This window comes from Artemia franciscana, chromosome 2 (assembly GCF_032884065.1).
Source record: "Artemia franciscana chromosome 2, ASM3288406v1, whole genome shotgun sequence".
Classification (NCBI taxonomy): Eukaryota; Metazoa; Arthropoda; class Branchiopoda; order Anostraca; family Artemiidae; genus Artemia; species Artemia franciscana.
The window spans coordinates 64,257,649-64,275,593 of record NC_088864.1 but is presented as its reverse complement, the minus strand read 5'-3'; the positions used below and the strand labels follow the sequence as shown (position 1 = coordinate 64,275,593).

General features: G+C 34.9%; 1 protein-coding gene across 2 annotated transcripts in view; it reads right to left on the bottom strand.

The window, feature by feature from the left end:
- The window catches only part of LOC136043942 (uncharacterized), an 89,366-nt gene that overhangs the window by 32,146 nt on the left and 39,275 nt on the right, over positions 1–17,945 (bottom strand). The window contains exon 1 of one of the 2 annotated variants that reach the window (XR_010621755.1): positions 1,086–1,290. The exons of the other annotated variant lie outside the window; for it this stretch is intronic. The gene's annotated coding sequence lies outside the window, so the exon portion shown is untranslated. Of the gene's footprint in view, positions 1–1,085; positions 1,291–17,945 lie in introns of those variants that run through there. 2 annotated transcript variants of the gene reach the window in all.

The window sequence follows — 17,945 nt, the reverse complement described above, 5'->3', positions numbered from 1 at the left end:
AAATAGTTTTTTTTTATTTAATATAACGTAATGCTATATCTGGTATCATTTGAAAGGGCAGCTCGGGAGGTCATGGTCTTGATCATTGTACATGCGAAGGGTGTTTAACTGAAAATATAATAGGGACTAGGTAGTTGTATAATATACCCCCTGCAGCCCAAGCTATTCATGCATTGACGCACTTTAAATGGGTTTCTTTCACTAGTTTCTTTCAACTTAGCGTGAGAAAAGACAAAGAGAATTGACAGAATAGATGGGAAATATATAATTTGGGCTATATATTTCCACATTAGTATTTGGACAGTTTTAAGTCAGAAAACAATTATTACTTTATAATGTCAGAATAAGGTAATTTTTTGTTGTTCAGATTATTGACTTACGAATGAAGTGAACATACCAATCGATGCCTTTTACGCCTCCCTTCTTTTGCAAATTCAAATTTAAGCCCTTTTTGAGTTGTTGAAAATGACCAAAATATTTTAGTTTTGGGGTATAAAAAAGGCTTAAAACATTGCTTTCAAACTATAAACAAACAACCTAGCCCAAATTTGTTTCCGAAGTATTATATTTTATTTACTATTTTATTATTATTATTATATTTATTATTATTATATTTTATTTTATTATTTATATTTATAAAATATAAATATTTCATTATTATATTTTAGTATTAGGTATTATTATTAGATATATTTTATTAGGAATAACTTCACTTCCCTTTTTGAGCTGCAGGGGGTATATCTTACAACCAGAAACTATTCTTTCGTTCCTATATTATCTATCACATGAGGAATTTTGGGTAAAGTCCTAGTTTTTGGGCTTCGTGCCATCTCGAAAATAATTAAGCAGCTTCATGTTTATAACAAAAGATTGTAAAAAACTCATCAAAGGTCAGTGCACTTTGAAAGTGGTAGGAGCGAATGTAGGTATTTCAGATACCTCCCAAGGACATCACTAAGGCTCTGGATCCATTCTTGGGTTTTTTTATTATCCTAGCTAAACTACTTTCAAAAATAAAGAGAAGCTACTAATCAATAATTTTACTTGAATCTTGGCACACAATTACTAAAAAATGTTATACTTGCCCTTCCGTCAATGAAAAAAATATGCCCAAGTCCTTGATTGACTTACGTTGTTGCAATTAAAAATCGTGGTCCACGTTTTTTGTTTTCAGCACACTGAGAAATAAACACCAGGGCAAGCAGAACACCAGAACACCAGGGCAAACACCAGAATTTGTGCATATTTTTTTCCTATTTATTAAAAAAAAAGATATTTATCAAGTACCAGCACTTTGAGAACTGAGCCTGTATGGTTTTTGCACCACAACAAAAATGACCCCCGGAAAGACCTAAACGGGTTTGCTCTGTAGCATATTAGGAAATTATGAATGAAAGTGAAAGTTTGTATTGAAAGTTGTTAGTATTGGAATGGAGACTTACTAGGGGCCTGAGTGGTCATTCACACAGGCTTAGTCAAAGTCGTAGTCGCGACTACGACTGCGACTTTGCAAAAACTTTCCGTTCACACGGATCTCAGAGACTCAGTCCTAGGCGTGGTAATAGTTCATTTCCGATCAACTCACCAGTACCTAAGCCTAGGTTTCAACCAATTACATCGAAGATTAGTTGCAAGAAATTTAACAGGAAGATGTACAGATTGGTTAGAAGGTGGATTAGAATTGGTTAGAAGGAGACAGAATTGGTTAGAAGGTGGTTAGATTGTACAGATTAGGAATGGCATAAGACCTTGTTTTTCGGGAAGAACATATTGTGCAGAGCAAAAGGTTTCTGTATGATAAGAAAGAGAAAAATTACAAGGATACTTCGATGAAGCAAAATGCATAGGGCATGATTGGGAGGTCACATGCTCAAAAGTAACATTCAGGCCTTTATTAGCTGCATTTTCTAATATCACTTGGGATACTTGCTTTATAAAGCCAAAACAGATAGTCTCAGTGAAAGGCAAAGCTGGCATAACCCTTTTTCAGAATCAAACAGTTCGTGGTAACAAGCTGTAAGTAAGGAGTGACCCGGTTCAACAGTAACCGAAACTCTAAAAAACGGATAATTTGGATACCAATAGGTACATTGAAAGAATCGAATTTTACTCTGATTTTAAATATATAAGTTTTATCAAATTCTGATGAGAAATTATTACGTATATTACGTTCGTCCCCTCGTCAATCCCTCGCTGTTAGTGCTAAAGTTTTTTTTAGTAATTTCAAAAGAGCTATTAATTCTAATTAAACAGTCTTTGGGATTCAGGGGCTATTCTTAAAGAATGGGAACAAAATTTGAGCTTTAGCGTAAACAGCAAGGTATTGATATTACGTATATGAGGAAGTTAGCCCCCTCGTCAATATCTCGCTCTAAACGTTAACGTTCAAATTTTGTAAAATAATGGCCGATATAAGGAATAATTTTGTTTGTGTTATTTTTATGGTCAATCTCGACATTTATTATTATTAGCTTCTTAACTATGAATTTTATGTGATAATAAACCAAAGATATTGTATGTCTTCGGCTTGTGGTTGTTATTAAGCAAAAAACAATTAACTTTTTTTCCAACTGAAAGTAAGGAACAACAGTAAAACAAAAAACAAAAAGAAATTATAACGTATATAAGGGGGTTACCCCCTTCTCAGTATCTCACTCTTTGCGCTAATGTTTGACTTTTTGTTCCAATTATTTAAGTATGACTCCTGACACACAATGGCCGTTTAACTAGAATAATAAGATTTTTACAAATTTAGAAGCCCTTTCAAACAGTTCGTGGTAACGAACTATAGTAAGTAGCGACCCGGGTCAATAGTAACCAAAACTCTAAAAATGAAATTTTGATACCAATAGCTACATCAAAAGAATTGCAATTTATTGCTGATTTTAAATATATAAGTTTAGTCAATTTTAGTCTTACCCATCAAAAGTTACGAGCCTGAGAAATTTTGCGTTATTTTAGAAAAAAGGGAGAAACACCCCCTAAAAGTCATGGAATCTGAACGAAATTACACCATCAGATTCAACGTATCAGAAAACCCTACTGTAGAAGTTTCAAGCTCCTATCTATAAAAATGTGGAATTTTGTACTTTTTGCCAGAATGCAGATCACGGATGCGTGTTTATTTGTTTGTTTGTTTTTTTGTTTCATCGACCCAGTTGTCCTAGAGTGTTGCGAGAGGGCTCATTCTAAGGAATTGAAAAGTTGTAGTGTCCTTTTTAAGTGAACAAAAATTGGAGGGCACCTAGGTCCCCTCCCACGCTAATTATTTTCCCAAAGTCAACGGATCAAAATTCTGAGATAGCCAATTTATTCAGCGTAGTCGAAAAACCTTATAACTATGTCCTTGGGGACGACTTACTGCCCCACAGTCCCCGTGGGAGGGGCTACAAGTTACAAACTTTGACCAGTGCTTACATATAGGAATGGTTATTGGGAAGTGTACTGGCGTTTTCAGGAGGATTTTTTGGTTGGGGAGGGGTTGAGAAGAGGGGGATATGCTGGGGGAGCTTTCCATCGAGGAATTTTTCATGGGGGAAGAAAATTTCCATGATGGGAGCGCAGGATTTACTAGCATTATTTAAAAAAAAAATAAAAAAAAAAATATGAAAAAGTTTTTTTTCAGCTGGAGTAAGGAGCAGCATTAAAACTTAAAACGAACAGAAATTATTGTCCATATGAGGGGCTCACCTCCTCCTAATACCTCGCTCTTTGCGCTAAAGTATTTTTAGTAATGTCAACTATTTATTCTACTGCTTTTGCGATTCAGGGGTCATTCTTAATGAATTGGGACAAAATTTAAGATTTAGTGTAAAGAGAGAGGTACTGACGAGTGGGTGAACCCTCTCATATATGTAATAAAAACATGAGAATAAAAAGTTCTTTACGTAAGCTAATTTATAAGTTACGTATGTCTTTTACTAAGTAAAAGATTCGTAAAAAATTAAAAGTTCTAGTTGCCTTCTTAATAAATCAAAAAATTGGAGGGCAACTAGGCTTCCTCCCCCGCTCTTTTTTTCTCAAAGTCATTCGATCAAAATTATGAGAAAGCCATTTAGCCAAAAAACAATAAATATGCAAATTTCGTTTTAATTATTCCTCTGCGGAGAGCCAAAATCAAGACATGCATTGGTTCAAAAACGTTCAGAAATTAAATAAAAAAATAAAGTTTTTTCAGCTGAAAGTAAGGAGCGACATTAAAACTTAAAACGAACAGAAATTACTTCGTATATGAAAGGGGCTGCTTCCTCATCAACGCCCCGCTCTTTACGCTAAAGTTTTTTACTGTTTTAAAAAGAAGAGTTGAGAGAAAGAAGAAAATGTTCGTTAAAAAAATTAAAAGTTCTAGTTGCCTTTTTAAGTAATCAAAAAACTGGAGGACAACTAGGCTTCCTCCCTCTCTCCTTTTTTCTCAAAATCTTCCGATTAAAACTATGAGAACAAAAAAAAATTAATATGCAAATTTCGTTTTAATAATTTATACTCGGAGAGCCAAGACCAAAACATGCATTAATTAAAAAACGTCCAGAAATTAAATAAAAAACAAGTTTTTTTAAATAAAAGTAAGGAGCGACATTAAAACTTAAAACGAACAGAAATTACTCAGTATATGGAAGGGACTTTTCCTCCTGAACGCCCAGCTCTTTACGCTAAAGGTTTTTACTGTTTTAAGACGTAGAGTTTAGAGAAAGAGTTAAGCTTTAGCGTAAAGAGTGAGACGTCGAGGAGGAAAAGCCCCTTTCTTAAACGGAGTAATTTCTGTTCGTTTTAAGTTTTAATGTCGCGTCTTACTTTCATTTAAAAAAACTTTTTTTATTTAATTGTAGAAAAAATGCCCCTGACTTTGCATGTCAAGATGGGTAGAACTTGAATCCTGACGGGCTGCCGCCACTTATCGTTGCCGATGGTTACCTATACTTGGAAGAAGAAATACAAGGAATGAACACTTACTGTACATACTTTTCTATTAATAAATACATTTACAAATATTTTCAAAGCACTTTACTATTAGGGCACTGAAATCAATATTATATAACACCCGGTAGGGCGGGTGTTTTCAACTGTAAAGTTGTTCAATCGAGGATTGTCTACATTAATGCTGGGAAAGTCACTGCAGGTATAGCCATGACATCAAAAGATAAAATATAGTAGTACATGAAAACCACAGCTTTTGGTTGATAAATCTTGTACTCGCATACAATTTTGAATAATAGATTTCCACTTTGCTCAACAAAATTTTTGATGTGGGGTGTGTTTAATGCATACGGTATGCCAAGAGGATCGAAACATTCAGTATTCGTCACTGCTTGAAAGATGCATAGCCAATGACCCATTTTACAGTTGACGGACTACTATTATCAATGATAATGCTATCGCTAGCGTTATGAATATGTTCAAGGAAATCCGAGGGTATGCAATAGGTTTTGTATTTGAACATGTACGGATCCATGTTGAATACATTGATTTAATTTGTTTTCGTGGTGCCAAGTTTAATAGAACACTGCCATTAGGGTTAATTTTCCAATAGATGTCAAATTGATTTAGTGGGATGAATTCTACACTCTCTGTCAATCCCTCGGCAAAGGGACACTCGGACAATATTCATATCTTGAGGACCAGACAAATCCAACACAATGATAGCCAAGAGTTTTTGCAAACATTGTATCGGGTATACCATTTTCAAATAGCTATGAATCTCCATGTAGGGATTACATTGTCAATTCATATAGGATTCTGTAGGATTTATCAAAAGATAAACTGTAGAGCGGAATTTCATTTGCTTTACATACAAGAGATAAAAGTCCAAGCACTTCAAATTTCTGTGGAGAATTTGACCATGTTCCAATTGCACTAGCTTTTTTACAAAAGCCAAAGAAATTTTGAAGAAATTTCACCATTGATAAATGTGAAGTCGGTGTAGGTACGTGAACCCTTAGCAACATCTCGTTGATTTATGATTGTATGTGGAACGAGCAGTTTGATATTATTTCCACTAGCTCTTAATTTTTCAATTGCAAAATCAACAGAACTTATAACCTGTTTTTTCCGTACATGAATTATTGCCAGAGTGAGAGAGACTGTTGCATTAGGTATAGTAGCAAGTTCCTTTTGTAAAATAAAATTGACCGTAGCAAGTTGTAATTTTATATCAATCTTAATAATGGGACGCATCCATTGAGGCATACCGAAGTGTAATAAGAAATTAAGGTTCAAATAATTAAGAAGTATTTTATTAATCTCTTTTGAAAATATTCACAAAAGCAGTAACTACAAAAACCGTTGAAAATCTTTAAGGAAGTAATAAAAGAATTTCATGATCCCAATATAAATTTGGTTTTGTATCGAACTTTCCTCGTGTACAAGGAAAATTATTGAACACTGGAGGGAAAATGGGAGAGGTAATAATACTTTCGAGTACCATATAATACAGCTTAGTTCGGAAAGGACTCTATCCTCTCAAAACCCTCACCGGACACAAACGGACGCACTCCTTAAATACTGCGAGATAGGATCGACTTTGTACGTCGGCTTTGTGGAGCTAAGACACTGATGTTATTCTTGTAAGCTATTTTACTCTGTATTTCCTTTGTCTATGTAAATAATAAATCATTCTTGTCTCTATACTGTTTACTGTTTGCCTTCGAAGCACAGGTTTGCATCTCTGTAGTCTCAGGGAATTCCCAAAAGATATGTAAACAAGTCAAATACTTGCACGTATACAAACGTCTCATGTGGCACGGTCAGTATTTCATTTTAAAATGAGAGGCATGTCACAGAGATGTATTGAGCTTGTAAAGTAAACACAAATAGTACCCAGTGTACCCAGTGCTTTTTAGTTGTCCCTTTTTAAGTGTACAACTATCTTCCCTTACCATTTTCAGAGATAAAGTGATCTTGTTTAAAAACTAGCTGAAATTAGAAATGGCAAATAAAGCACAAAATCTACTTAGAGAAAAACAAGTAGTCGGAACTTCATTAGAAATTGAAAGATTCCTCCCCGAATACGAGGGAGAAACCAACGTTGACCAATTTGATATCCATATAGGACAATTTATTCAAATGACTAAAACTGACCTAAAAAAATTCTTCTTTTAAGATGAAATGGACAATCCTTAAAATTTATTAAACAAATTGAAACAACAATAGGAACAGATGCGAATATACCCATAAATACAATTGATACACTACAAGCTACCCTGCTCAGAAGTCAGCCCTGCTCAAGCTAATTTCTGCTCGTTTTGAGTTTGACTCAGTTATTTGTTTTAATTTGTTTGTAATTTTCTTTGGGGCAGGGGGGCTCATTTATTTATTGATGGTGACTTACGGTAGTTTCAAGCTCGGAAAATTGTTTGACTTTATTTCTGCTCTTTCTTAGTTTAATGAAGCTCTTTATTTTCTCTGAAAAACTTATTTTTTGGGAGGTTTTCAAAATCAATTTTTGTACGCTATTTTATTGACATAACCTTTTTCAAGGAAAACAAATATTTTAAATCTTTTCGGATTTTTTCCATAAGAATCCATAGTTTGCCTTGCTATTTCTATACTGCAGAAAATTTTTAAGTAATTTTTGACATTTTTTATGCCTCCTTAAGTTGACTTGATAAATAAAACCTATCAAAACATTGCATCTAATCTCTTTGACAACCACGATACATTTGCACCCTTTTGATTTAGTTCAATTTTAAGAACAGAAGTAGTAATATTAGCAGCCCTGCAAAATTCAACTTAATTCCCTATGTCGTTCTTGGGGTATTGCTGAGACGTGTTATCGGCAACCAGCATGCACACAATGCCTTTTGATTTAGATTTAAAGCAACATTAAGTCTTAGGGCATTATAGGCAAATTGCATAACCTAGGGGGATTGACATTCCCAGTATCATTAGAATCATAGTTACTGGACCATTCAACTCTACTTAAAAAAACGACTTTCAATAAATTTTGATTGGATGTGTTTGGAGAATTAATGGATTTGGGAGGAGGGCTGCTTGCCCTCAGGTCACTTTTGACTCTTAAAAAGGGCAGTAGAACTTTTAATTTCCATTTGAATAAGCTCTTTTGACATTTCTTATGATTCTACGCTTCTATGCCCTTTTGAAAACCTGCATGCATATAGTTGTTTTCGTTTAATTTAAAATTCCCTTAAAAGTTTCCCCTTAATACCCTTAGCATCATTAATTGCAGCAATATAGCAGTAGTATTAATATTATACACATACTGCATTTTATTTACTTAAGCTGAAAGTTCCAACCTAATAATGTAAGCTGTTCATTATATATTGCTGTGTAACCCTTTTGACAGTACATGTTCATAGTTCATTTTGATTTAGTTAAACATTTGTCTGAATATTCCTTGAAAGCTTCATCTTAAAACTCTTAGCTTGAGTAGGAACAATAGTCGTAGTAGAAGTAGTAGCAGTATGTTTCAACTTTCCACTCCAAAATGTTCCAAGATATTGCTGATACATCCTTTTGACCATCTCCATTCAAGTGGCCTGTTGTGATTCAGTTCATTTTCCTCCCTCAATATTCATTGACAATTTCACCTTCCTAGCCTTATGCATAGTTGTAAAAGTTATTGCAGTAGTATTAATAGTAGTGCTAGTATTACTAGTTACAGGACTAGTAGTATTAACAGTATAAGCACTAATACTAATAGCAGAAGTAGTAGCAGCATTCACATATTGCCTTTTTGTCAGTTGATTATCCTCCTTATCAAGCCCTGGCAGTTTTAACTTAATACAATTAATCGTTGCTATGATATATACCTTTACTTATGTATTATTTTGATAACCTGTATATTCATAGTTTCGGTCTTGTTTAACTCCTCCCATAGCACTTTTCGAAATTTTCATCTTAATGCTCTTAGCCTTAGTTGCAATAGAAATAATAGCTGGAGTAGCAGTAGTAATAACAGTAGTAGTAGCAGTATTCAGATATCGCTGAGCATTCATTCAGTTATCGCTGAGAATTCACGCTGTGTGAATCGATTGACTCGAAAAACTCGATTTATTTTCGGGACACAGTGCGCGGTAGTGATGCTAGCGGCTGCAGACAGGAAACTGGCAGTCTGAATCTGAAAGTTGGAGCAATTCACAGCTTAGATACCAATATCCCACCTAACTAATTCCCACCTATGGTGTTGTAGTACGATCTACGCGTCGGAGCGCGGGCTTGGAGGAGGTGCCAAGTACAGAGCTCTGTACCAAAAGCTTCTCATGGGCAAGATAGGAGTTTTCATAACTGTATTGGTATATAAACTGTGGTAATAACTGGTTTTATTACAAAACGGGGCCCTTGCCAGTAAGTTTCACTCGATGAAGTTTAAGTATACCAAATAGGCAAAGCGGCACTATCGTCAGAAATCAGTAACGGCAAATACAAAAGAGTATTTTGACTGGCGGACGGACGAATTTCTACAGTTAATTTCGAAGTTACAGACTAAAGATAAACTACTCAAAGCCGAAAATAATTTGCTCAAGACTGAGCTCGTCCAAGTGAAGACTTTTAATTTGCGAACAGAACTATATGCAAGAAAAAATAACATCATTATACACGAAATTGAAGCTTCTTAAGGCTCGGAAAATCTTCGATAGACTGTAGCCTTATCTTTTTAGGCTAAGCTTGGAACACCAAACGCTGACTAAATACGTATGAGTGCCGTTTATCGTATTTCCAAGAAATCTAGTCGACCAGAACAAGAGAGTGGTCTGAGCCTCTGAAGTGGGACGCAGCGAAAAAAAGTTGTAGGGCCATTTTTGTAAGCCTAGATTGCTTCAATCGGTCGGTGATTATGAAGGAGTGTGGAAAACATAAGAAGACGTTGTTAAGTATATCGATGGACCTACCAGTGGAATTTAACAGAAGAAGAAAGGAACTTTTTTCATTAGGGTACAAGCTAAAAACATCTAAAGTGACAGCTGAGAAAGTTGCAGAAACTCGTCCTGTTCAACAAGGCCTAAGAATGTAGTTGGGAAACAGTCTGAAAATTCACAGTGGGCGAAGTATTTGCTTTGACCTAGTTAAATAGCCAACTATCAAACCTGAGGAATCAGACTCTGAGATGTAAGTATGTGTGTTCCCCTCCTTCATAAGTTTTGTCAGTATAAGTTGATTGCCGATTTATTAGATTTTTATGTTGAAAATCCCCCATCCTTGCCAGCGTCAGAAGTTCTCGAACCTTACTTGATTTTTGATATATTTTTTATTCCTCTCCTTCATAAGTAGTTGTCAGTATAAGCTTATTGCCGCTTGCTTACATTTTTCTGTCTAAAATGTGTATTTAAGTGATTTTCCAAGTTATTCCATTTCCTGTGTTTCGTTTTTCTCTTTCAGAGCTAAAAAAAATTCCTACGGGTGTGTGTATTTCTGATGGCTTTTGCTTCACTCCACGATATGGCCTTCCTCTCCTGGAAATTATTAAGTAAGCACTGAGTTCTTATTGTTCATCCCAGGGGCTAGTTACCTCTTCATTACCGCAAAATTATATCGTATTAAAACAATTAGAGAATTCTTTTTTCGATTTGGAGAAAAATTTTTATGAAAAAATAAGTAATGATTATGAATTGCCGTTATTCAGTGAAAGTAAATTTCCTAGAAGTAAATATGTTGATTCAATAGATTTGACAAAGGGGCCATCTGACTCTCAGTTCTCTGTGCTTCAACTTATCTGTCAAGGACTATGTTCGTCGTTTACGGAATTAACTTCAATATGACAATAGCTGCAACCCAACATAATTGAATTTCTAACGGGACAAACGGATATACCCGGATAGATATACCAGACTATGCATCAAAGTCTCTACATAGAAAAGAAGCTCGCAGAGGAGGATTGGCTATTTATGCGAGGAATAAATATGCTGTGCATATTAACAACCAACTAAGCCGGAATGTGGAAGGTATTTTTGAATCACTTTTCCTTGAGCTTCTGCGAGAAGTCCTCGGAGACCTTACAAGCATTACTTTGCCTCAACATGCACCAAATCAATGGCGATAATTCTTGCGACATCAACTGAAGAAGATCTAATTGTAAAGACCTTGAAAGGCGCATCAGCATCTGGATTTGACCGGATACATACGACAGCCCTGAAGGCAGTCCTCCCTTCTATCCTAGAGCCATTAAGTTATTTGGTAAACTTGTCTCTAAGAAGTGGTGTTTTTCCTTCGATAATGAAAAAAGCGAGATTAGCCCTCTGTATAAAGATGGCCCTCAGGATGATCCATTGAACTTCCGACCCATATCAATATTATCTGTTTTTTCAAAAAAATTTGAAAAACCCTTGCTAATACTACTTTAGCAGTTTCTTGAAAAAAAGGATTTTTTAATAGTCGTCGGTTCGGTTTCAGACCTGGTCATTCAACAGAAGACGCTCTGGCATCCCTAAGCTTAATCATCAACAGGGCACATGACTCAGGTCTTCTGCCAGCTGCTATATTGGCTGACATCAAGAAAGCATTTGACAGTATAGATCATATAATCTTACTGGGAAAGCTAGAATATATTGGAGTGAGAGGGATGTCCCTGCAATGGTTTGAATCTTACCTTCTAAATAGGTGCATCTATATTGTTGACGACCCAAGGAACGACATTACTGTGAAATTCGCTGTGCCTAAAGGATCGATCCCCAGTCTTCTTTTGTTTTTAGTCCATGTAAATGACCTAACTCGTGTCCTGAACCCAAACCACAAAGTTCCAAAATACTGTAAAACCTATGCTTTGATCAAACATCTGAGGACATTACGAACGAGCAGGATGGACTTATAGCATTCGCAGACGACACTACAATGACCGGCTGCGAAATCGACATGCCTTCACTCCACCAGAAGCTTGAAAACATCTTAAAAGAAACTTACCCATTGATGGATGCCAACAAACTTGTCATCAATGTCGGAAGATTTTGCATCCTATTATTTTTTAAGGCAGGAACACTTCACCCGGAAATAACAGGAATTGTGACGTCTCGTGGAAAGGTTCAACGACCAGGGAATGGATGAGCAAAATATTTAGGAATAATAGTGGATGAAAACCTTTTTCTTTCCCCACATCCATACTGTAGAATTAAATCTTTCAAAGAATCTGGGCATTATGAAGAAACTGAAGCATACATTCCCACGTATAATCCTTAACCTTCTCCACAATGTGCTCATCAAACCCCATTTACAGTATTGCGCAATGGTATGGCAGTCGACTTTCAAATCCCATCTGAAAAGACTAGATTCCATCCACAAGAATGCCTTAAAGATCATCAAACACACAGAAGATTATCTCTCGCTGAAATCGCTGTTTGAGCTTTCCTGCTTGGTTTTTGTTTTCAGATTTCTCTCCAGCTTGCTTCCGTCACCTTTTAGGAATCTACTCCGTTTGATAGCCGAACAGCACCTTCCAAATACAAGACTATCTGCACAGATCCCAATTCAACATATGCCAGCAGTGAGGTCAGATTTTTCGCCTGACATCGTCTGCACTAAGGCCTACAATACCCTTCCACTTGAACTGAGAGGTAGGATCTCCCTTGGTTCTTTCAAAAAAAGAATAAAAAAATATCTTATTTTTAAATAGATTAAATTAAATGAAGAGTTTAAATAGATAAGATATATTAGTAATTATTCAGTAATATTTGTTTTTAAGTAGGGATCGGAGTGGTTTGCTCCTGGATGAAGTGGTAGAGACTTTTAAGGATGTTAGGGCCATGGTAGAAGGTAGGGGCCATGATTGTATGAAGGAGTGGAGGGAGAGCCATAGTGCATCAATAAGTGTGAGGCGATAAGGGTCTCAGCATGCATTTTGGCATAGAGAAGAGAGATTATATATGTTATGAGTGTTATATATATATATATATATATATATATATATATATATATATATATATATATATATATATATATATATATATATTTTTTTGTTAAACCCGATTGAACCAAACTGAACTGATTAGTAAAAGTGTGCACATATTGTCTTTTGGCCAATTGATCTTCCCCTTTAAGCATTCTCTGAAAGTTCCAACTTAATACCCGAATACATTCCTGAGATGCGCCCTTTTGATAATCTCCATGAATATGGTGTGTTTTGATTTAATTCAAATTTCCCCTCAATATTCACACAAATTTTCACCTTTCTATGCTTAGCCTTAATAGTACTGGTTCAGGAAGTTTTATTGTGATGCGGTACGCCGTTCCAAAAATGTTTCTGATCCCCCCCCCTTTTATCCCCTTTTCATCTTAATACTTTTGGCCGTACAAGTAGTTGCAGTATAAACACTAGTTCTAGTGGTTTATTAGTAGTAGAAGTAAGAGCAGTAACAGAAGTAAAAGTAGCAGTGTTAGTTGTAGTAGTAGTAGCAGTGGTAGTGAAAGTGGCAGTGGTAGTGGTAGTCGGTAGTCGCTGAAGGTGATAATCATCTATATATAAAAAAAGAAACCCGAAAAAACAATTTATTCGAAAGAAAAGATAAACATTTTTGTAAAAATACATTTTTATTAAAAAACAAATTTACGAGCACACTTTATTCGTAGGTAACGAGCGACTCGGCTTGATAGCAACCAAAACTCTAAAACACGTAATTTTGATAACGATAGAAACATAAGAAGAATGGAATATTTTTTGCTGATTCTATATATATAAAGGATTTATTCAGCGTAGCGTTACTCATAGAAATCTAAGAGCATAATTCGCAAGAATTTCTAAAGAGGGCGGAAACACCCCAACATTCATGGAACTTTAATGAAAATTTCACCATTAGATTCAGTGTATCAGAAAACCCCACTGTTACGGTTTCAAGTTTCCATATACAAAAATGTAGAATTTTGTAGCATTTGCAAGAAGAACAGGTGCGTGTATATTTGTCGTTGTTTTTCCCAGGAATAGTTGCATCAAACCAATGGTCATAAATTATCGGGAAGTAATTCATTCCAACAAAATTAAAAGTTATAATGTCTTTCTGAAATGACCAAGAAGACTGGAGGGCAACTAGCACCCTCCCAATCCCCTTTCCCTCACAGTTGTCCAATTGGAATTTTAAGATAGCCATTTTGTTCAACATATGTGAAAAGACGAAAAACTATACCTTTAGGAATAATATGACCCTGGGTAAAAGGGTTGCATGTTATGACATTTGCTCTTTGTTTCTGTGTAAAGTTTGTTATTTGGAAGCATACGGACATTTTTTGGGGGAGGAGAATTCCTGCTGGGGGTGGAACTTCTTGTTTGGGGATTATTTTCCGTGGGGAGGAAAATTTCCGGGGTGAAATTTCACGTTCAGTGTGAAATTACACACTTGGAGAATTTACCAGAATTTCTATACAGGATTCTTTATTTGTCTTACTTTCTCTTTTCCGACTCAATGTCGTATGTGGAGATGTTCCGGGGTGTTGTCCAAGAATTTTCAGCGGGTTTGGGATTGTCTTGAGGATTTTTCACAGGAGAAATTCTCCAGCGGGAATTTTATCCTAAAGAAATTCTCCATGGAGGAATTATCCACGGGAGCTGTTTCCATGAAACACCTCTCGGGACAAAAATTCCATGAAAGAGAAATATCTGGTATGATTTGGAATTCGATCAAAAATTAAAGCCGTGTTTCCAGAGAGACGAAGTCTTTTTTTTAGAATTCAAAGAAGAATTTTTCTGACGGAACATTCCTGAAAAATTTTTGGAGGGGATGGGCAAGGAGGGGATTGTCAGCGAAAATTGAATTGCTCTCTGGAGGGGTCACAATAGGGTTGATTTTACTTATGATTAACTTTTCATGAAGAAATTTTCTATGGGGGGAGTAGGCTTTTCTCGCGGTATTTGAAAAGCAACCAGAAGTTAAATAGAAGAAGAAGTTCTTTTCAAATGAAACTAAGGAAAGCCATTCAATCTTAAAACAAACAGATATTATTCCGTATATGACGAGGGTTATCCTATCCTCAGTGCCTCGCTCTTTGGGCTAAAGTTTTACTTTCTGTCCCAATTCTTTACAAAGGACACCTGATAACACAAAAGCCGGTTAATGAGAATAAAAAACATTTTTAAAAGTATTGAAAACTGTAAAGCAAAGAGCAAAAGTATTGAGGAGGGGACAACACCCCTCCTATGCAGAATAATTTCTTTTCATTTGAAATTTTAACGGGTCTCGGAGTTAGTAGGTTTTGAATGCGTAGAAGGGAGCACAAGCTGTGCGTTTTTGTCTTTGTATTCTTTTTTCTTTTTTTTTCTTTTTTTTCCGAAGACTAAGGACATCGAGAATGCGTCACGATAAAAAAAAATTTAGGTCAGAAGACTTCTTGAAAAGGTGGCGGATTTTCTTCATAGTGTGTTAGACATGTCCTGTTTGTCCCATTAATTGAAACGATTTTGTTTTTTTAGCAAGCCACATACTTTTGACTGGGGGATGGTGGCAAATTATATTGAGGATGTGTACTATGTTTGTGTGTTTTTTTTATGTCTCTCGTCACATTTTTATTGATTTCATAAAGAATCTAATTTGATAACTCATAACTCAATTTTTGATCCATGAAGTTTTATGAAGATCAAGAAATTAAAAGGTAACATCCCAATTCTGGATTACAGTATGTCTCATACCAGCACGAATTTAGCCGTTGTAGCAAGATAATCAATTGGTTAGATTGTTAACCATTTTAATAAATTAATATTAAATAAATACAACTGACAAGTATCCTATGGACAAAACTGAACTGCCAATGTAGGATTGCAAGCTACTGTAAGTGAATCAGTGGTAGTTATAGTTGAAGAAACTATAGTTGAAAAATCCAATTTTCGTAAACTGTAACTAAATTTCAGAATTATGAAATTTTATGAAGATCAAGAAATTAAAAAGCAAAATTCCTATGTTTGACAAAAAAAAATCTCATACCAGCACAAAATTTAGCCGTTTTAGCAAGATCGTCAATTGGTTAAATAGCTAATCATTTAAATAAATTAGTAATTAAATAAATGCAAATAAAAATTATCCTATGGACAAAACTGAACAGCAAATGTAGGATTGCAAGCCACTGTAATTGAATTGGTGGTCGTAAAAGTTGATGTTTCTGATACTGTAGAAACAATTGCATCAGTTTCGATGTACCGCAATGTAATAGGTAAAAACGGCCAAAGTCTGAAATCACCCCAAAGTCTCCAAAGTCTTAGTTTCCAGTCCAGATCCAGTACTTGAGAACCTTCAAGTTCTCGGTAAATTGGATAGTCGGAATCGATAATCAGGCTCATCTCTCTATAAAGTAGCATATTTTAAGTGACATCTAAAACATTCAAATTGATCGAACAAGTTAAGTTCTTTGCAAGGGAATAAAACAAGCTAAACAAAATTTGCCCAAAAGGGCACTAAAAATCTAACTAACAGTAAAAGAGCCATATAATGCACCAAATGCACCATACAATATATCATGCTTGTTTCCACCATTTTATTCAGAAAAACTCATTTTGGCCTGATAGGGTTTAACAAACTATTGAACGAAGATTATTGAGAGAGCTATCCCTTTAAATTTTTGATTTTTTTTCATTTGTGTTTGAGTTTTTTTTTCACTTTGAACTTAATTTTTCTTTCAATTCTCGTACGCCTTCTTAGTTCAGCTCCTTAATAAGGGTTAAGGTGTCCTATTTCCCCTAAATTGGAGTTGACTAGAAATTATATAAAAAATACGTTTTCAACTGAAACTTAAGATCAACATTAAAACTTAAAGCGAATAGAAATTATTCAGTATAAATAAAAAAGGCCATGATAGTGTTGTGTTGTTTCTAAATTAAATTTTAATAAAAAACGACCAAAGATTAATTTAAAAAAAAAACAAAGTTTTTCCGAGGGAAGTAAAGAGCGAAGTTGAAACTTAAAACGAACAATGATTATTACTCCATAGCCTATCTAACATACATCAATACAAGTAATGCAAATAAATCTACTGTTGATATGTTCCTATGTTTCTAGGATAACAGATAACTAGCGTTTACTAAAAACACAAAAGCCAAGTAAAAACCAAGAATATTGATTTAAGAGTAAAAAGTAAATACGTAGCCTCACAACAACAAACGAACCTATAACACTTTTCAATTTTCTACGGAAACTGTGAAATTAGTAAATTTCAATATACAATTAAAATTATTTAAAAAACTTAGGCATAAAATTATTAAGATTAAAGTCGTCACACAGCATATAAAATAATTTATAGATTTATGAGGTAACATCTTGGTCTCACCTACTGAATGAAGAATACTTCATTGCTCAAAATGAAAAACATATCAACCGTAATATAAACTCTGGAAATCCAGTTATTTCTCTCTGTAAAACGGAGAGTTTTACATTGCGATACAAATTCTAACGCGAGTCTGTTGTCTACAAAATAATCATGAAATGTCCTTTTCAGATCAAATTAAATAAAAAACAGGTTTTTTAACTGATAGTAAGGAGCGATATTAAAACTTAAAACGAACAGAAATTACTCCGTATCCCTCCTCAAGGAGGGAAAGGGGCTGTTCCCTCCTCAATGCCCCGCTCTTTACGCTAAAGTTTGACTCTTTCTCTCAACTTTACTTTTTAAAAAAGTAAAAAACTTTAGCGTAAAGAGCGGGGCGTTGAGGAAGGAACAGTCTGTTTCATATACGGAGTAATTTCTGTTCTTTTTAAGTCTTAATTTCGCTCCTTACTTCCATTTGAAAAAACCTTTTTTTTATTTAATTTCTGAATGTTTTTGAATTAATGCATGTGTTGATTTTGGCTCTCCGCACAAGAATAATTAAAACAAAGTTTGCATATTAATTTATTTTTATGGCTAAATGGCTTTCTCATAGTTTTGATCGGACGATTTTGAGAAAAAAGGAGCGGGGGAGTAGGCCTAGTTCCCCTCCAATTTTTTTGGTGATTTAAAAAAGCAACTAGAACTTGTATTTTTTTACGAACATTTTTGATTGTAAAAATATACGTAAATTACGAATTAACTTACGTAACGAACTTCTATAT